This window comes from Macaca nemestrina, chromosome 2, assembly GCF_043159975.1.
Source record: "Macaca nemestrina isolate mMacNem1 chromosome 2, mMacNem.hap1, whole genome shotgun sequence".
Lineage (NCBI taxonomy): Eukaryota > Metazoa > Chordata > Mammalia > Primates > Cercopithecidae > Macaca > Macaca nemestrina.
The window spans coordinates 167,984,093-168,002,417 of record NC_092126.1 but is presented as its reverse complement, the minus strand read 5'-3'; positions in this window follow the sequence as shown (position 1 = coordinate 168,002,417).

Sequence of the window (18,325 nt, the reverse complement as noted above, 5' to 3'; positions counted from 1 at the left end):
ACCCAGCCATCCCATTACTGGGTATACACCCAAAGGATTATAAATCATGCTGCTATAAAGACACATGCACACATATGTTTATTGCGGCACTATTCACAATAGCAAAGACTTGGAATCAACCCAAATGTCCATCAGTGACAGACTGGATTAAGAAAATGTGGCACATATACACCATGGAATACTATGCAGCCATCAAAAAGGATGAGTTTGTGTCCTTTGTAGGGACATGGATGCAGCTGGAAACCATCATTCTCAGCAAACTATCACAAGAACAGAAAACCAAACACCGCATGTTCTCACTCATAGGTGGGAACTGAACAATGAAATCACTTGGACTCGGGAAGGGGAACATCGCACACCGGGGCCTATCACGGGGAGGGGGGAGGGGGGAGGGATTGCATTGGGAGTTATACCTGATGTAAATGACGAGTTGATGGGTGCTGACGAGTTGATGGGTGCAGCACACCAACATGGCACAAGTATACAAATGTAACAAACCTGCACGTTATGCACATGTACCCTAGAACTTAAAGTATAATTAAAAAAAATAATAAATAAATAAATTAAATTAAATTAATAAATAAATTTGCCGGGCGTGGTGGTGCATGCCTGTAGTAGCAGCTACTCAGGAGGCTGAGGCGGGAGAATCGCTTGAACCTGGGAAGCAGAGGTTGCAGTGAGCCTATATTACGCCAATTCACTCCAGCCTGGGCAACAAGAGCGAAACTCCGTCTCAAAAGAAAAAAAAAAAATACATGGAGGGAAAACAGCCTGGAGCCTGAATTCTGTCCAACGGCAGTTATAACCCTAGTTTTTCCAACATAAATATAAAGGCATCTTGCTCCTCTGGAAATAGGGAGAACCAGACCTATCTTCTTGAAAAAGAAAAATATACTTCTGCATCCTCTCAACTTATAACGAAGGAAATAAGACAGTTAATCAATCAGCATCACTTGGGCATATTGCTATTATTTACTATCACTTTATTAAAATTAATAATTAATAAATTTACTGTAAAAACAGAGCCTGCCTGGCGCGTAGCACTCGATAAACGCTTTTTATTATTCTGCTTGTTGACGATGTTACCCCTCTTTTGGAGTACAAGGGGGCGGAATCGCAACGAGACCCCAGGACCCCGCGTGTGCGCGAGTCGGGGGAGCTGACCTGTGACAAACGTGCAGAGCTCTAGTCCCCAGCCACGCGGAGGCTGCGGGTTCACAGAACCGCTGCCGCCCCCTGCCGCCGCGTTCACCCTGCAGTCACTGCTGGAAGCCGCACCCCCGGGAAGGGCTGCAAACCCACCCTGCCCCCAACACACCCGCGCTCCCTCTCTGCAGGCCGGTTCCATCCCCGCCCCCAGGTGGCCAAGCAAAGCCGCCTTCTAGCTTCCTCCCGACCCGGCGGCGCCTGCAGCTGCCTGGGGAGGGAGCCTCGCGGCAGCGCGAGCGGGTGGGCGGGTTGGCGGGTGGTCCGGGAGGCGCGCGGGCCGCAGGGCAGGAGGAGGCCGCCGGTAGGCGGGCGGGGAGAAGCTCCGCGGCGGGGCCCGAGCGGGCGCTCCCAGCCCTGCCTCTCTCCCTTCTCGAATCACAGACGGCCTGACTCACTCCTTTGTTTCTGGAAAGGATCTATCTGTACTAGCCTGAGGCGGAATTCACCCCCCCCGCACTCATCAGAAATCGTTTGCTTATTCTCTGCGCCCCTCCGTGCTCGCCTGGGACGCGGGCGGAATCCTGACGCAGGCTGTCAGCCGCAGTGACGGGTGACACCGGGTGAGCAGACCTCCGCGCCGCCTTCCCTGCGCGGACCGGCAGCAGGGCGTTCGGCGCGCACCGCTGCCCCCTCGTGGCAGGAGCAAGCATCGCAGCAGCGCCGACCCCACCGCCCACCTGCAGCACGGGGAGCGTCTCTTCTGGGTGTTTTTCAAAGGGAGCATTTTTACAGCTCCATTCAACTACTGGGATTAGGAGATGTGACTCCCAGGTTGATTACTAATGAATAAGAAGGGGTGTGGTCTGTGCGTGTATGTTCGTGTGTGCGTGTATGCTCGTGTGTGCGTGTATGCGTGTGAGACAGAGAGAGGGAAGGGAGAACAACTGTAAGAGCATGTTTGTGGTGACAGGATAATGGAGAGGGGAGGAAGGAAAGGGTAAGATGAAAGAGATTAAAAAGCAAGAGAGGCAAAGTGACAGTGACGAGGGAAGAGAGTGACAGGGAAGGATGCAGAAAGAATGCAGGGAGCAACAGTTTGATGGGAAATGGGAGGGGACTTTTGCATGACAGAGAGGGGAGGATTTGACATCCTTGAGAGGTAAAGTTTCATTTTGGTGAAGTGAACCTTGTGAACATTCCAATATACCTCTCTCCTGTTTTACATCCCATTTTGTTTGGCAGCTGCTAGAAATGAGTTTCCATTTTTCTGTCTTGTTTTAATATTCTCATGTCTCCCACATCACTAAGATCATTAGAGGCAGAAACAATTACGCCATCCATCCCCTGCATCTGACAGAACCCTCTGTGCGCGCTGGTTTATTAACTCCAGCCTTGCCCCTCTGCCATTAGCTACATCTGCTTTTGTTATTCTGATCCACGTTTCACCAGCATGCACACACACACTCTCTCCCTCTCTCCACTGACCTCTGTGGGCTCGCTTGTCCTTTGGGAAATAGACCAGTAGCTGCTCAGAATCCAAATGTATGTGACAAACACTCTTGAAAAGGCTTCTGCCACCTACTCATCAACCAACAAGCAAAACAAAGCCCCAACAGCAACAAATAGCCACAAAAAAAGGTTCTTCTGGATCGCATCTGTAACTCTTGACCTAATCCTTTCATTTTCCCTAGAAGAACAAAAGAGAGAGAGAGATTTTGCAGGGTCTGTGTTAGGCTATAGCTTGTTATGGTGGCAAAAAGGTTAAAAGGGATTTTCTATACCCCATTCTTAGTTACTATTTTGCCAACATTACCCCACACACAAGTGTGTATGTGGGGGTCACATTTAGAAAGTCTGGACAGGATGATAAAAATTGTTTTGGCAGAAGATAAATCATTGCATATGGGCGTGGGCAGTAATGCCCAAACTCATTTACCATAACAAATGGTTTCATGAAAATATTTTGGTCAGTACAGCTTATTTTGGCATACTGAGAGGTGGTTGCCTATCTGTGGGATTGCACAGACAGGATGGACATCTTGTGGGTCAGCATTGCTTAATTCATTCAGAGGGAGCTCTCAGGAGAGTGGCCATCCTCGGTGTTTGACCTTCATACTGAGGCATGCCCAGGGATTATTGAGGATAGAAATTCAATTTGGAGATAAACCATTCTTTTGTAATTTTAGTAAATGGATTATGATGCACATAAGCAACAGGAAGAGGAAAATGCATTGGGACTTCCAAATACAAAACCTTTCTCTGACATGGTTATATCAGAGGGGAAGAGTTATAATATTTTTGCCTTAATCAGTTGTTGTGAAGTTCAAAAGAGATAATGTAGGTGGACATGCTTTGCAAACTCAGAGGATGCTCCCTGGAGTAAAGGCAAAACAATGCCATGGAGAAAAAGGATGTTTGCCACAAGTGTTTCCAAACCAATTAACTATGTTATCTTCAAATCATTAAATAATTTTTTAATTATCCTCTTAACATGCGAACATTTACGTTTCACTTCCCTAGTTTCCTTTGTATTCCTCCATTATATGTCTTTCTGCTTGAATCTGTTTAGTGCATTTGTTTAGGATCCTTCATCAGGGTTTCAGCCAAGGAACCCCTACTCTTAGTTGGGGTTCATTGACGCTGTGACCAAGTTGAGTCTACAGTAGCAGTCAATGAGTGCTGCTCAGTTCCCTGCTCACCTGCTCAGATCCATGCTTGGCTGCTGTGCCCTACAGGGAGCTCATCACAAAGCACTTATATGTGTCTGTGAATCTAGGTCTTTATGGGATGGGGATGGGAATTGCATTTTCTACTGATAGTAGAAATGCAGTGATTTTATATATATATATATATATATATATCACACACATATATGTATACTGCATATATATACACACATATATCCATATATGTATATAAAATCTCACAGTACATATATTCTCCTACCCTGACACACACCTACCAATGTTTCTTACCCCTACACACAAAATTTATCACTTTATAAGACTCAGTGGTTTGCGTTCATATTTGGAGTGAGAGTAGAATATATGTCTCTATAGTAACTATCACCGTAGGGTTGAAAAGTGAGAACATTTAACAAAATCTCACATAGAGCTTGCTCTTTGAATTAGTTTGCTAGGACTACCATAACAAAATACCACAGTGCAGCTGCCTTAAACAACAGAAATGTATTTCCCACAGTCCTGTCTGGAGGCTGGAAGTCTAAGATTAAGATGTCAACAGGTTCATTTTCTCCTGAGGCCTCTCTCCCTGGCTTGCAGATGGCCACCTGTTCATGGTGTCCTCACATGGCCTTTCCCTCATGCATGCATATTGCTATGTCTCTTCTTTTCATAAGGACACCAAACAGCATGGATTAGGAACCAGTCTTAATTGATTCATTTAACCTTAATTCCCTCTTTAAAAGGCCCTATCTCCAAATAAGAGTCATAGATTTTGTAAGGTACTAAGGGTTAGGGTTTTGACATACAAATCTGGTGGGACATAATTTACTCCATGAGATTCTCCAAACATATTCACATGGGCTACTGAGAGTAGTCTTCCAGGTTCCACAGGGATAGAGAAGTCTGTATCAGAAACAGCACTCATATTAGACGCAGAAATCCCAGAGATTGGGTGCTGGAGTCCTATTATTCAGCTGACTGTGTGATCTCGAGTCAGATAGTTAATTTTCTGAGGCTCAATTCACCTTGCCTGTGAAACATGAGCTAACTGTTAGTGTTTTGCCATTATTATTAATTATGATTACATGTAATTATTAGTATTCGGTTGCCTAAGATAGCTGTATGAAGAAGTTCTGTGAAATGATATGTACTGCTTCATTGCACAGCATTTTTATAGTTAATTCTCTGGCAACTTTTCTTAGTGTTTGGGAGACAATGTAGTGTTTAAGAGCAATGTCTGTAAAGGCAACAGATCTGAGTTTGAATTTCAGTCCATTTACTTCTTGTCTTAGTCAATTTTGTTAATGAACAGACATTTTTTGGCTTATTGTTGTGAAGGCTGGGAAGTCCAAGACTGAGGGACTGCACCTGGCAAAGGCCTTCTTGCTGCATCATCCTCCTTTCATAACCAACCCACTCCCACAAAAACTGCACTAATCCATTCACCCTTATGACCTCATCACTACTCATTAGGCCCCACCTCCCAACACTGTTACTTGGGGGATTAAGTTTCCAACACATGCCTTTAGGGGAACAGATTCAAACCATAGCACTTCCTTGGGTAATTATTTAATTTTAAAAGATCCAGTTTTCTTTGGTGTAAAATAGGACCAATAATATAAACAACAGACAGAATTAATATGAAGATTAAGGAAAATAATACAATAAAATGTGAGGGCTTGGGCCCAGCATGGTGGCTCATACCTGTAATCTTAGCACTTTGGGAGGCCAAGGCGGGTGGATCACCTGAGGTCGGGAGTTCAAAACCAGCCTGACCAACGTAGTGAAACCCTGTCTCTACTAAAAATACAAAATTAGTCGGGCAAGGTGGCGCATGCCTGTAGTCCCCGCACTTTGGGAGTCCAAGGTGAGTGGATCACCTGAAGTCGGAAGTTCAAAACCAGCCTGACCAACATGGCAAAACCCCGTCTGTACTAAAAATACAAAATTAGCCGGGTGTGGTGACGCATGCCTGTAATCCCAGCTGCTCGGAGACTGAGGCAGGAGAATCACTTGAATCAGGGAGGCGGAAGTTGCGGTAAGCCGAGATCATGCCATTGTACTCTTGCCTGGGTGACAGAGCAAAACTCCATTAAAAAAAAAAAAAAATGTGAGGGCTTGAAAATAGTTTATCATTATCATTAATTTATTTCTATAAACTCTTTCCCTTTCCTCTTTCCTCTTAGCACAACTGAACTTCCACATGGAGTTCAGTTCTATTCCTGATTTGAGTTTTGTAAATAATCTTTGTGGTATTCTTTTGTGCCAATGACAGCAGTTTATCCTTCAGTTGATCTTTTTGCCTCTTCTTCTTTTCCCCCAGCCAGCTTTCAATGGATGGAGCTTTGGCCTTCTGTGACGATAGGACAAGCATTCATATACTTACTTCCCTTGGCGGATCTCTCATCTCCTTTCCATTAAAGTAATCCCTTGGTATACCACATACTTGAGTCTTAGTCATTTCTTTCAAGATGCGATGGCGACTTGTTGGCATAATTTCATCTCACTTATACATTTTCGCACACATTCTTCTCAACCTGAAGTTTGAGTAAGCTGGGTAGAGATGAGGACAAAAACAGTATTTGCCTTCAATCACCACGGCGTCCCAGCACCTAGCTCGGTGCCAGCCAAATAATAAGAACCCACAAATATTTGGGTAATGAATGAGTAAATGGGCTGTGTGTTGACAAGAGAGTAGCTGAAACACTAAACCCATTGGTTTTTTAGTGGCAGTTACTAAGTGGGGAGAATTCCAGAGGGAATATTGATGGAGGACAGTGTGAAGCTTAAAAACCAAGGAAACACTGACATGGAGGCGGGTGTGTGTGTGTGTGTGTGTGTGTGTGTGTGTGTGTGTATGTTTGCGTATGTGTGTGTGAGAGAGAGAGAGATGTTGAGAGAGTAGCAGGAAGTGCAGTTCAGAATCAAATAGCTTAAAGGAAAAGGAGGGATTGGGACATCATCCATGTTAAAGGGTTCTGAGAAGCTGCCTTTTGATTCACAGAGGGTGTTCAGAGCCCCATGTTTTAGTGACCCCAGTTCCACCTAGACCCAGCTCTAGGCATAATGTGTTTGGCAAAATGACAGGACAATGAAAGGGTCATTAAAATACTTTATTTGTATCATGAAAAGATTGACTTACAAGTCTTCATTAAATATTTGCCTTCCTAGCCAGACATAAGCTCCATAAAGACAGGAGCTGGCCCGCAGGGAGCAAGTGGACTGGCATGGTACCTGGCCCCTAGCAGTTCCTTCATGAAGATTTCAGAATGACCAAATGAGTGAACGCACAGCACAGGCATCTGTGTATTTGCCCCTCTCCAGGGTCTTTTCCACTATTCACACAGAAAAACGTGTTAACTATTGTGAAGCAGCCTTGTATCTGTAGCTGCCACATACTTCTCAATGACCTTCCTTTTTCAAGTTGAGTTTTGCACCATGTCAACAAGTAGCAGCTTTCTATCATCAAATTGTTTGTCCATCATTACTTTCTTTTCTTGTCCTCACTACAACACACATGCCCATCTCAAATTAGTTCCATTGTTACTTAGGTAATAATATTTTAGGGTGTCTTTACTTCAGAAAGAATGATGTATTTAGCAAATGTTATAGATATAGGAGGTTTTAAGTGGGACTAAATGCAGCAATTAATGCTAATGAGTCTGCTGTTAGCATGTAATATTCTTGGTGTTATAATCATGCATCACCGAATGTGAAGCCTCAGTTTGTGCAACAGATGCCGATCTTAATGGCTATATTCTCTTCCCATGGATAAGCTAGCTTTAGTTAAATGTACCATTAAGAATAACCATTTAAAATGTTAATGAAAACAGTGATTATAACCACCAAGATTTTTTTTCTTTTTTTAACTTCTGGCTCTCTCACTTTTTATTTTCAAAAGGACTTTGGGAAGGTGAGAAACTTATTGCCTATGTATGTTATTTTAAATAGGGAAAGCCGATACAGTTTCTGTTCACAGCAGCCCTGAGGCTGCATGCCTATGTTATTAACACCAAATGTACTTGGAGACTAACTCTCCTTTGTTCTCATTTGTCATTTCTTCTAAATATTCATTTAGGATGTAAGATAGAATTGGGTAAGTAGGATCCTTGGCAGTCCAACTAGTTGGTAAACAAATATTTTGTCTTCCTGAAAGTATCATTATACTATCACAAATTAAGACTGAAAAGGGAAAAAACACCAGGATGTTGATATTTAAGAATAAATACTTTATCTTTTCAGAACAACAATAAAAAGGCTGGATTAGGCTTTATCGCTGGAAAATGGAGTTTGTGAAACAAAGAAGTAATAGATGCATAGCAAGAGCTCTGTCTCTTTCCACATTGTGTCACTGGTTATAACTTGAGACAGATTCTCCAAGTCTTAGAACATGGATATGCAGTGAGAGTGAGGTTTAGGTAGAGAAGCCTTTGTGTGTTGGGAGTGCCATATGTATTGAATGCATATGACCCCTGTCTCCCTTTGACTCACTTCTTGGCTGGGCCACATGACTCATTAGGCCTGGTAGGTTCAGGGCAGTGTAGCAGGTGGGGAAGGGCTAAGTGAAGAGGGGCTGACTAGACCTGGGGAGCGTGTTTATAATGAGCTTTTTCAAATGTACAACTCAACTCCCTTACACCTAGGAAGTGTCTTCATTCAGAAGGAGTTCTCAGTTCTTTCCCTGGGGAGCTGTCTTGATTCTGGGAGTTTTATTTGTTTTGTTTTCCTTTGAGAATTGGCCCAAATATTAATATATCTGGGTAAATCAATGCTACTTCAAGGCTCTGTAATCTCATGATTGTTAATGTAGAGCCTCGGGGTTTATATATTAAGAATAATAAGTGCAGGTTGAGTTAACTGTCTAAGAGCCAGAAAATAGAGAGGAATGTTTAGAGTCCAAGGGTTAATACGATAAAGATTTCTGAATGAGGTCTGTGGTTGCAGCAGCTGAGGTAGTGCTGTATCACTTATTTTTCAGTGACAATTGCCTGGAAGCTTCTGATGACTCTTACTTAGGGCTGCCCAGGGTTGGAACTGCACTATTTCTCTTAACCTGACCAGCATCCTCTCCAACTTCCTGAGTTTCTGATCAAGGTCCATCTCTGATGTTTGTTCCGACTAGTAGACACATCTTTTTTTGGGCAGGCAGAACCTGAGACAGAGGTTTCTTTGTTTGTTTGTTTGTTTTTGCAATAGGGGGTCTTTGCTGTAAGATTAATTTCTAATTTGATCTAGGAAACCAGGCAGGGGCAGGGTGAGCAGGTAAAATGATAAGGATAGTAAGTAAAGATAACAAGGCTGAGTCAAATTGTTTTACTTCCTGTGATGGTTAATACTGAGTGTCAACTTGATTGGATTGAAAGATACAAAGTGTTGATCCTGGGTGTGTCTGTGAGGGTGTTGCCAAAGGAGATTACCATTTGAGTCAGTGGACTGGGGAAGGCAGACCCGCCCTTTATCTGGGTGGGCACAATCTAATCAGCTGCCAGTGCAGCTGAATATAAGCAGGCAGAAAAATGTGAAAAGAGATACTAGTCTAGCCTCCCAGGCTACATCTTTCTCCCGTGCTGGATGCTTCCTGACCTTGAACATCAGACTCCAAGTTCTTCAGGTTTGGAACTTGGACTGGCTTTCCTTGCTCTTCAGCCTGCAGATGGCCTATTGTGGGACCTTGTGATCGTGTGAGTTAATAATAAACTTCCTTGTTTTAAAAGCACATGGCAAATCAGTAGCACCTTACATTCTGTGGTAGCACCTGAGAATGGTTGGGTTTTAAAAGGTGAGTTAGAAGATGTCCCTCAATGAATGTTCTCGGACACAGTCCCCAGTGCTCACCATAGATCCTCAACAGTTTGAAATCCATTGACCAGAACATAGCTTTGACTGATAAAAGGATATCCCAATTGGCCAGTAGCCAGTCTGGAGAACAGTAGAGAATAATTTAGAAAGGAAAGTGAAGAGAAATTCATTTCCTCTTCATACCAACAAACAGTAAGACTTCAGTCTTGGGCTTACAGGCAACCATATTCTCCACGTTTGTGTAATAATTTTCTTTTTAGCAGGTGAGGGAGAGATACACTTTTTGTTTCATAGATTTGGATTCAGGTATCCTCTACAGCTATGGTGAGGTTACAGTGATTGATGATAGAAAAGAATTTCAGGTATAGTGGGTTGGTGTAGTTGGTTGAATTGGATACAACTTAATTCTATATTGACAAATATTTGAAAACTCTTTCCTTTAGAATCATAGACCCACTTTCTTTTGAGCTCTTACATGCTCATTTAGGCATACTTTAAAATAGATGGATGTAAAGGGACTATAAAATGGAAGCAGAGCAGAAAGAATTTCTTCTGAGGCACTAATGATAGCAAAGCCTCAAGGTTGTGTTGACTTTGTAACCCTGAAGCTTCTATGGCTTAAGAGAAATAAAATCTCAGGCCATCTTGGAAAACTTAGAGACTCCAAGTAATTTTTTTATAGATTGGTAATATAAGGTATTGTAGCAGGACGAGCTGCAGACAAGAAGCCCTCAAACACTGAATTGTAGAAGGAAAGGGCTTTATTCAGCTGGCAGCATCGGCAGACTCATGTCTCCAAAAACCAAGCTCCCCGAGTGAGCAATTCCTGTTTCTTTTAAGGACTTAAAACTCTAAGGGGGTCTGTGTGAGAGGGTTGTGATCAATTGAGCAAGCAGGCGGTACGTGACTGGAGGCTGCATGCACCTGCACTGGTAATTAGAACGGAACAGAACAGGACAGGGATTTTCACAGTGCTTTTCTATACAACGTCTTTAATCTATAGATTGCATAACCGATTAGGCCAAGGGTGGATCTTTAACTACTAGGCCCAGGGTATGGCGCCGGGCTGTCTGCCTGTCTGCCTTTCATTTCTGCCTTTTAGTTTTTGCTTCTTTTTTTCTTTGGAGGCAGAAATTGGGCATAAGACAATATGAGGGGTGGTCTCCTCCCTTAGTATATGATAAAGAATGGCTGACTTTTGTCCTCAGGTCTTGGGAGATAAGCTGTAATTCCCAAGGATTTTCCAAGTAAAAGTTCTTTTCTTCATTATTCATGTTGAGCTCCTTGGATCACACCTAATAGCATGTGCCAATAAGATGACTCAGGGTGGGCCGGCCATGGTGGCTCATGCCTGTAATCCCAGCACTTTGGGAGGCCGAGGCAGGTGGATCACGAGGTCAGGAGATGGAGACCATCTTGGCCAACATGGTAAAACCCCCTTCTCTACTAAAATACAAAAAATTAGCCAGGAGTGGTGGCATGTGCCTGTAATCCCAGCTACTCAGGAGGCTGAGGCAGGGGAATTGATTGAACCTGGGAGGCAGAGGTTGCAGTGAGCTGAGATCACGCCACTGCATTCCAGCCTGGCGACGGAGCAAGACTCTATCTAAATAAAATAAAATAAAATAAAATAAATAAAATGACTCAGGGTGGGCCCCTAGATAGTTTATACTAACTCGATGACTCAGGACAGTGGCTGCACATATTAGAAAGACCACCCGTGTAACTCAGTACTGAGGCATTGAATCACATGATATCAGCCTGACCTCTGGGCAGGGGAGGAGACTAGGACATTCAATCAATCATGCCTAGGTAATGAAATCTAGAATCAAAAACAAAAAGTCTAGATGCCTGGTTGGTGATACTGTTTGTTGTCACTTATTAGTGTGCTAGAAGGTAGTACTTCTTCAGTCCACAGGAAGAGGACAATAGAAACTCCCCCATACTTGGGACTCTCTCAGACCTTACCCTATATGCCTCTCCCTTTGACTGGTTCTGATTTGTATTCTTTGCTATAGTAAGATTGAAATCCTAAGTATAATTCCCTTAGTTCTGTGAGTCATTCTAGCAAATTATTGAATTTAAAGGGTAGTAAGAACCCTGGATTTGAAATGATAGAAATGAGAGTGGTTTAAGAACCCCAACCTTGCAGCTGAGGTTTGAAGTGAGAATAGTCTTTGAAGTGAGGCTGTGTCTTTAACTTTGAGTTTGAAAAACTCATTGCAGAAGAACATTTTTAGAGTTTTTTGTTTTTTTGTTTTTGTTTTTTCTTTAATAAAATTCAAAATGTGGAGAGATTGGGCCCTTCATCTGTTTCTTTTGGCCAGAGGGGTCTAGGAATTTTGTTTCTGTTTGAGATCCTTTTCCCATTATTGAAACCCATCATGAGTGCTCATTCTTCCATTCTATCCCCCAGCCACCCAAACTTGGGATTAATTCTCATAGAGGTGTTTCAAATCCACTTTGACTCCTAAGAGTAGAACTTCAGATGCTCCCAGTGACTTCTGATGTATGATTAGCCAACCTCACCTCTTTGGATGATAGATTGCTTATTTCTCATTTTTTTGTGTGTGTGTCCTGTGTAATGCAATAGGGATTCTATAGAGATTCAGGAAACATTTCGTGAAGATAATAGCTCTCAGCAGTAAAGAAAACAACCTGCATTTTTGTAAGTAGAAATAATAGGTGGCTGTAGAAGGTACCTTAGTTCCTTCTACTGCTATAGGTAGCATCTCATTAAAACTAACCCTTAAAAATAACCACTACTATGGAGACTTTAAAGAAAAAGCATATTTTCTAACGTTTTTGGTATCATAACCCAAGGTCGCAGTCAAGTCTAACAAACGTGTCTTAATACTTTATTTATAGCATTTCAGTGGTAATTTATACTTATTTCTTTTGGTCCCTTAAGGGGTGGGGGTGGGGAACACGTTCACAGAACCTCTTTGCTTAGGTGAAGAAAATTCTTGTAAATCCCACATTCGTTTCTGTGACAGAAGACTCATTGTTAGAACGCCTTCAAGTGATTTTTTAGTATTTTTTCTGCCCTTCCCTTACATGATACTCATTATCATAGGCTTCATTTTCTATTTTATTCATGAAAACCTCCAAGAAATAGTGCAGTCAACCACATGATCACTGACTCAGGTCAATGAAGACACATCTCCTTTTCACGTTTATTTCATTTTGTTTTAAGATCACAGAAGAGCAGAGCATTCATACGTGTAAAGTAACAGAAGAGAGAAACAGAATTTAAATACATTTAAAAAGAAAAGAAAAAAAGCATTTTTTAATTTTAATTTTTTTTTTTTTTTTAAACACACACACTGCGCTTTTTATTTCCTTCACAGAGCTAGTACCCAGGGAAAAAAATCCACCCAATAAACAAAAATGAAAATCCTTGAATAAGAAAAAAAACCCAAACAAAAAATGGCCATGTGTTTGTTCTGATCTTCAAGGGAAGATCAGTTCATGTCTACAGGGCTGAAAAAAGGAATATATTTATATATATATATATTTATATGTATATAACACTGTTAATAAGGAGAATTCTAACCAAGAGCAGGATTTATACACCCTTCAGTAGAGCAGTGAGAAGGAAGGTGGGGAGCGTTGGGAGATGGGGGAGGGAGTTGGAAGTGTTCTCCTTTGCTTCTCTCCCCCTGAATTTCTTCCCTTTGACCTCCCCACTCCAAGTAAATACTTAGGGAGCAGAACTTGGCCACAGTTCACCAGGATGAACAATTTCCATTCTCTGGTGAAGAGCAAATACCTAGGGAAGTGGGTTCAAAAGAGGCTCCCGGTAGCTTGGGATTGCTGCAGCGTGCCATGAAGCTAGGACTTCCATGGGTTTTCTTCACTTGCAGGAAGCATATTTGTACTGTGCCTGGCTTTACACAGGGAGGGCTTGTGCAGAGAAGAATGTGGCTGTAGAAGTAGATCCAGGAGCACTGCCCAAAAAGAGGTACTTCTGAAATGACCATGAAAACAGGGAGTTTTCCCATGGACAGGTCATTCTCCCACTTAGAGAGAGCTTCATAAGTACTGTAAGCACGTCATATATCCTTACCTACACAAAGTGATGTGATGCTGGGAAGTGATGAACGAACCCTACTCTTTAGTGCCTGGAAACTCCAATGCCTTCTGTTCTTTCAGACAATAAAATCAAAGGACAACTTTGGATAGATGCTAACCTGAGCCTCTAGGACAGCTTGAGACAAGAGGATCTGTGCTCAAATGCATCCAGAACATGGCACAAGAAAATCATTCCTTATTAATTGCTTGAGAAATCATCCTTTCTGCTTACCCTCTTCTCAGAGAACCTAACTTTCACATTTGGTTTTGGCCTTCACAGCAATTCATACTGTCTTCAACTCTGTAACCTCCTAAATTGTGTTTATTTTTGTTTTATTTTCAGCTTGTCTTCTTTAAATAGAATTGACTTGTACTTTTTGAAAACAGTACTTGTTTTCTCTCCATCTATTTGCTTTATTTCATAGCCTATAATTCAAGCTTTGGGAAACTTATTCCATGAGAAATTCCTTCCAAAACAAAATGTATTGTCTTGCCCATTTCTCACAGATCAGCCTTTGAACCTGCCTGGGACCACATGCTTACTGCCATCAGCACAAGCAAAGAGTTTCCAAGGACACACATTTACTGTAATGAGGTACTTGGCCCAGGATGAGAGAAAACTAATGTTTCCTTTCTTATGCACAACGTCCTCATTTGTTACATGCATAATACCCAGTCTGGCTATTTTCCTTCCTATGAAAGATTATTAGAATATGGTTCCACATTTAGGTTTTACAATATTATAAACAAGGAAACAACCCCAGCTATGTCAGTGTCCTTAGTGTAATTTGAATGTGTCCCTTCTCTACACTGCTATGAAGTTTTGATCAGAAGAAATTTACAGACCCAGTCCAGAGTCCCTGTATTCTAGCAGTTTTGGGTTTAGAAATGAAGACAGTAGAATGATAGTTCTGAGAAGTGATGAGAATACAGAGACCAAACGAGAGATAACAAACAGCTGCTGTTTACAAACAGTGCTGGGCACAGCACTAAGTGAATATTAAATTCTTATTCAGAATAAAGGTTAGAGTTGAAAGAGATTTTAGAGAGGTCAACCAAATCCCTCACTTTCAGGATGAGAAAACAAAGACTCAGGAAGGTTAAATGACTTGCCAATGTCTCACAGCTTTATTTGTGGCCGAACTTGGGGTTCGAACCCAATTCTCCTGACTCCCAATTCAATACACCTTCTACCCTCCTTTAAGTTGTCATTTATCTTAGATGATGAGGAAGCAGGACCAAGAAGACACTTGGGAGTTGATACAACAGACACATGAGCCCTTAAAACTCCTTCCTCTCTGTTTTTTTTTTTTTTTTTTTTTCTTTCTCTTAGGTAGATTAGTGCATTTAAAGCCTGAAGTTAATTTGACCTAAAATTTTTCTAAGTCTTTGCAGAAAGTTCACTTGTTTCCTGAAATCATCTCCTTGATGATTTTTTATGTAACAGTTGTTCATATTGTAGGAATGATATATATGTCATCCTGTTACACGCATCAGGCACTTCAAAAAGACTCCAAGAGAACATGCCTGAGAGAGATAACTCCCAATTAAAAATGATTCAGTCCCTCATTTGCAATATTCAGGATAAATATGTGGAAACATTAGGCTACCAGATAAAGTAAAGGTAGTTATTTCCTAGGGTAACTCAGCAAGATATTTCTCGAGGATATCACATTTTTTATATCGCACAATTTCTTAGAATCCAGATGGCAAGCTGTCTCACTGCTTTTGTTGAATGGAAAATAAAAACTGAGTAATATTTTGCTCATCAAGGTTTAGGTCACTTCCTTGGAGCTATTTGAGTAAGACATCTTAGATGGTGAGAAAGGATTAAAAAAGAAGATATCTGGGAGTGGATACAGCAGGCACATAGCCCTTAAAACCCTTCCCTCTCTTTTTCCCTTTATTTCCTTTGCTTTGGGGTCGGGTGAGACAACTACAGCAACAGTTGGGACAATCTCCACTTAGATCCTGAAAGACCAGAGAGGTGAAGAACAGGATATAAACCTTCAACTGTTCCTGTGGGTCTGCTTCCTTTTCTAAGGCAACCTCGTATTTGGAGCTTTAGTCATAATTCTTCCCATTCTGAACTGTGAAACATTTCGGTTTTTATTTATTTTTATTTGATTTTTTTTTCCTTAAGAATCATAGGATTAGCAGTAGTTGGGCACTGCATGAAAAATGAAGTTTACATAGTTTATATTATGTACATAAACTAGTGATTTACATTGATTTACACATGATTGGTGCCTAATTTATTAATCAGCACGCAGTATGTAAATGTGCTGAAAAGAAATCAAGGTTTAAAATAAGTTTTCCATAATATTCATAAACATTTTCGCTGGTGTAAATGTTAAACCTAAACCCAACGTTAACACCAGCTTCCTTGCCAAGAGAAAAGTGATGTACATTGCTGGGTGAAAACAAATTCTTTCCTAAATTTTGGTTGGCGACATTTGAACAGCATAGCTACATGCAAATGAGAATAGTTTACTTCTTTTCTGCTAGTATGCACATAAATGTAAACTCCATTTTGCATTTAGTGAGATGTTTACAGATATTATGCCAACCATGATGGAAAATTTACATCACTGAGGCAAATGCAGTCTTTGGAGAAGAAATATTCTAAACATTTAAGCAAGGGAGGAGGCTTCCTAAACTGCACTTTTGTTTCTTAATTCAGGGTCTTATCTCACCATTTTTGTGGTATGTTTCATATTTGTCTTCAAAATATTAATAGTTTATGTAGGTCAGATATAGCATTGTACTTTCATTTCTCTTAAAAAATGATACTGGTAACCAAGACTAAATGCAGGCTAAAAGTTTATGAGGATGAAAAGAAAAATGAGGACATGGTTAATCCCGTTATACATGTTTGATAAGCAAATTTCTTTTTGGCAAATAATTACAAAATGGAAAAAGTGGGGTTCTATGTCTTTCCACATGAGCATAGATTTTTTTTTTCCAAACAACCAAATTCAGTACTTTTCTTCCTTTTAAGTTCAAAACATTATTCTTAATTTGTCTTATAATACACACATTATTGTAAATATAGCATCTATAAAGATAAGATAAAAAAAATACACACACATATATATTATTGTTTTCCACAAATAATTCGAGCCCTGCAAAGAACAAAATGAAAAATTCAGGGAGACTAGCCAATAGAAACAGTGAAACCACAACCAACTCAGGGATGGAATCTGTGACTCTGGAGGATTCAAGAAGCTCACAACTTGGTAAAGTAATAACTCAAATAATTTCATGCTGAGGAGTTTAGCTTTTGTGTGCAAAGGAGGTAAGTCCATTTTTGAAGGAGAAACAGATTTTTGTTTGGTCCTCCAAGAAGGTGAAAATCACGAGTACTTTTACAAGGTCTCTATGAATAGTCCCAGTAGTCTGACTACGTAGTAAAAAAATGCCCATGGCAAGCGAGAAGTCTGTCTGACTTGGAAGAGAAGGCAAAGGTCAATGGGGCAGTCCTTCCTGACAGAAAACACATACGGTTTTCTATAAGCCTTAGTTCTTTTAAGACAGGGGAATTTTATGTCTCAAAACAAGCAAGACTTTTTATCCAACAAGGCAAAACCTTTGCTCAACAATTGCACAGAGCATGATTACAATTCTGCTGTTGTAAAACCCTGGATAGTTCTCGTTCTTCAGGAAGCGCCCTGGGTCAAAGTCATTTCTGTTTTTGTCAACTGAAAGTTGGGTCTAAGGATTTTGTTTTTTTTTTTTTTTTTGAGAAGGAGTCTGGCTCTGTCGCTCGGGCTGGAGTGCAGTGGCCAGATCTCAGCTCACTGCAAGCTCTGCCTTCCGGGTTTACGCCATTCTCCTGCCTCAGCCTCCCGAGTAGCTGGGAACACAGACGCCCGCCACCTCGCCCGGCTAGTTTTTTGTATTTTTTAGTAGAGACGGGGTTTCACCGTGTTAGCCAGGATGGTCTGGATCTCCTGACCTCGTGATCCGCCCGTCTCGGCCTCCCAAAGTACTGGGATTACAGGCTTGAGCCACCGCGCCCGGCTAAGGATTTTGTTTTACGAATGGTGGAGTTTTACTTTGTATAGAAAGGATATTAAATATATTAGCCACTCAGATTGATGAATTTCACTCCTCTCAGTATATTATTTCCAACCAGTTGGTGCTTTTCAGTGCAGGGTTTCAAGCTTTGATTACCAAGGGACAAGATTCTTGAAGGAATTTATTCCAATATGATTAACTAAATTCCAAGAAGTCTTAGGTTGAGACTCAGTGATTTCTTGGTGTCAGTCTTCTGGCCCTACCTTTTCCTGACCTTTCTCTAAACTATATTTTCCTCCATTGTTCACATTGCTTAGGGAACACTTTCAATCCTATGAGATTTCTGGGGACAATGTTTTCTCTGAAACAGGAGCCAGAAGCAAATTTTTAAAATTCCCAGATCCTGCTAGAGATATAGGCAAACACCACATTTAAATATTTGTTTAGTTATGTTTAATATATGGTTCATTATATTAAAACCGAGGGAACAAATGGTGCTGACATGGCAGAGACATTTATTTCAATGGAGAAGTTCCTCTCATGAAACCAAGACCTTGTTCTCACGATAAAGTGGAGACAATAAGAAAGCCAGGTATATA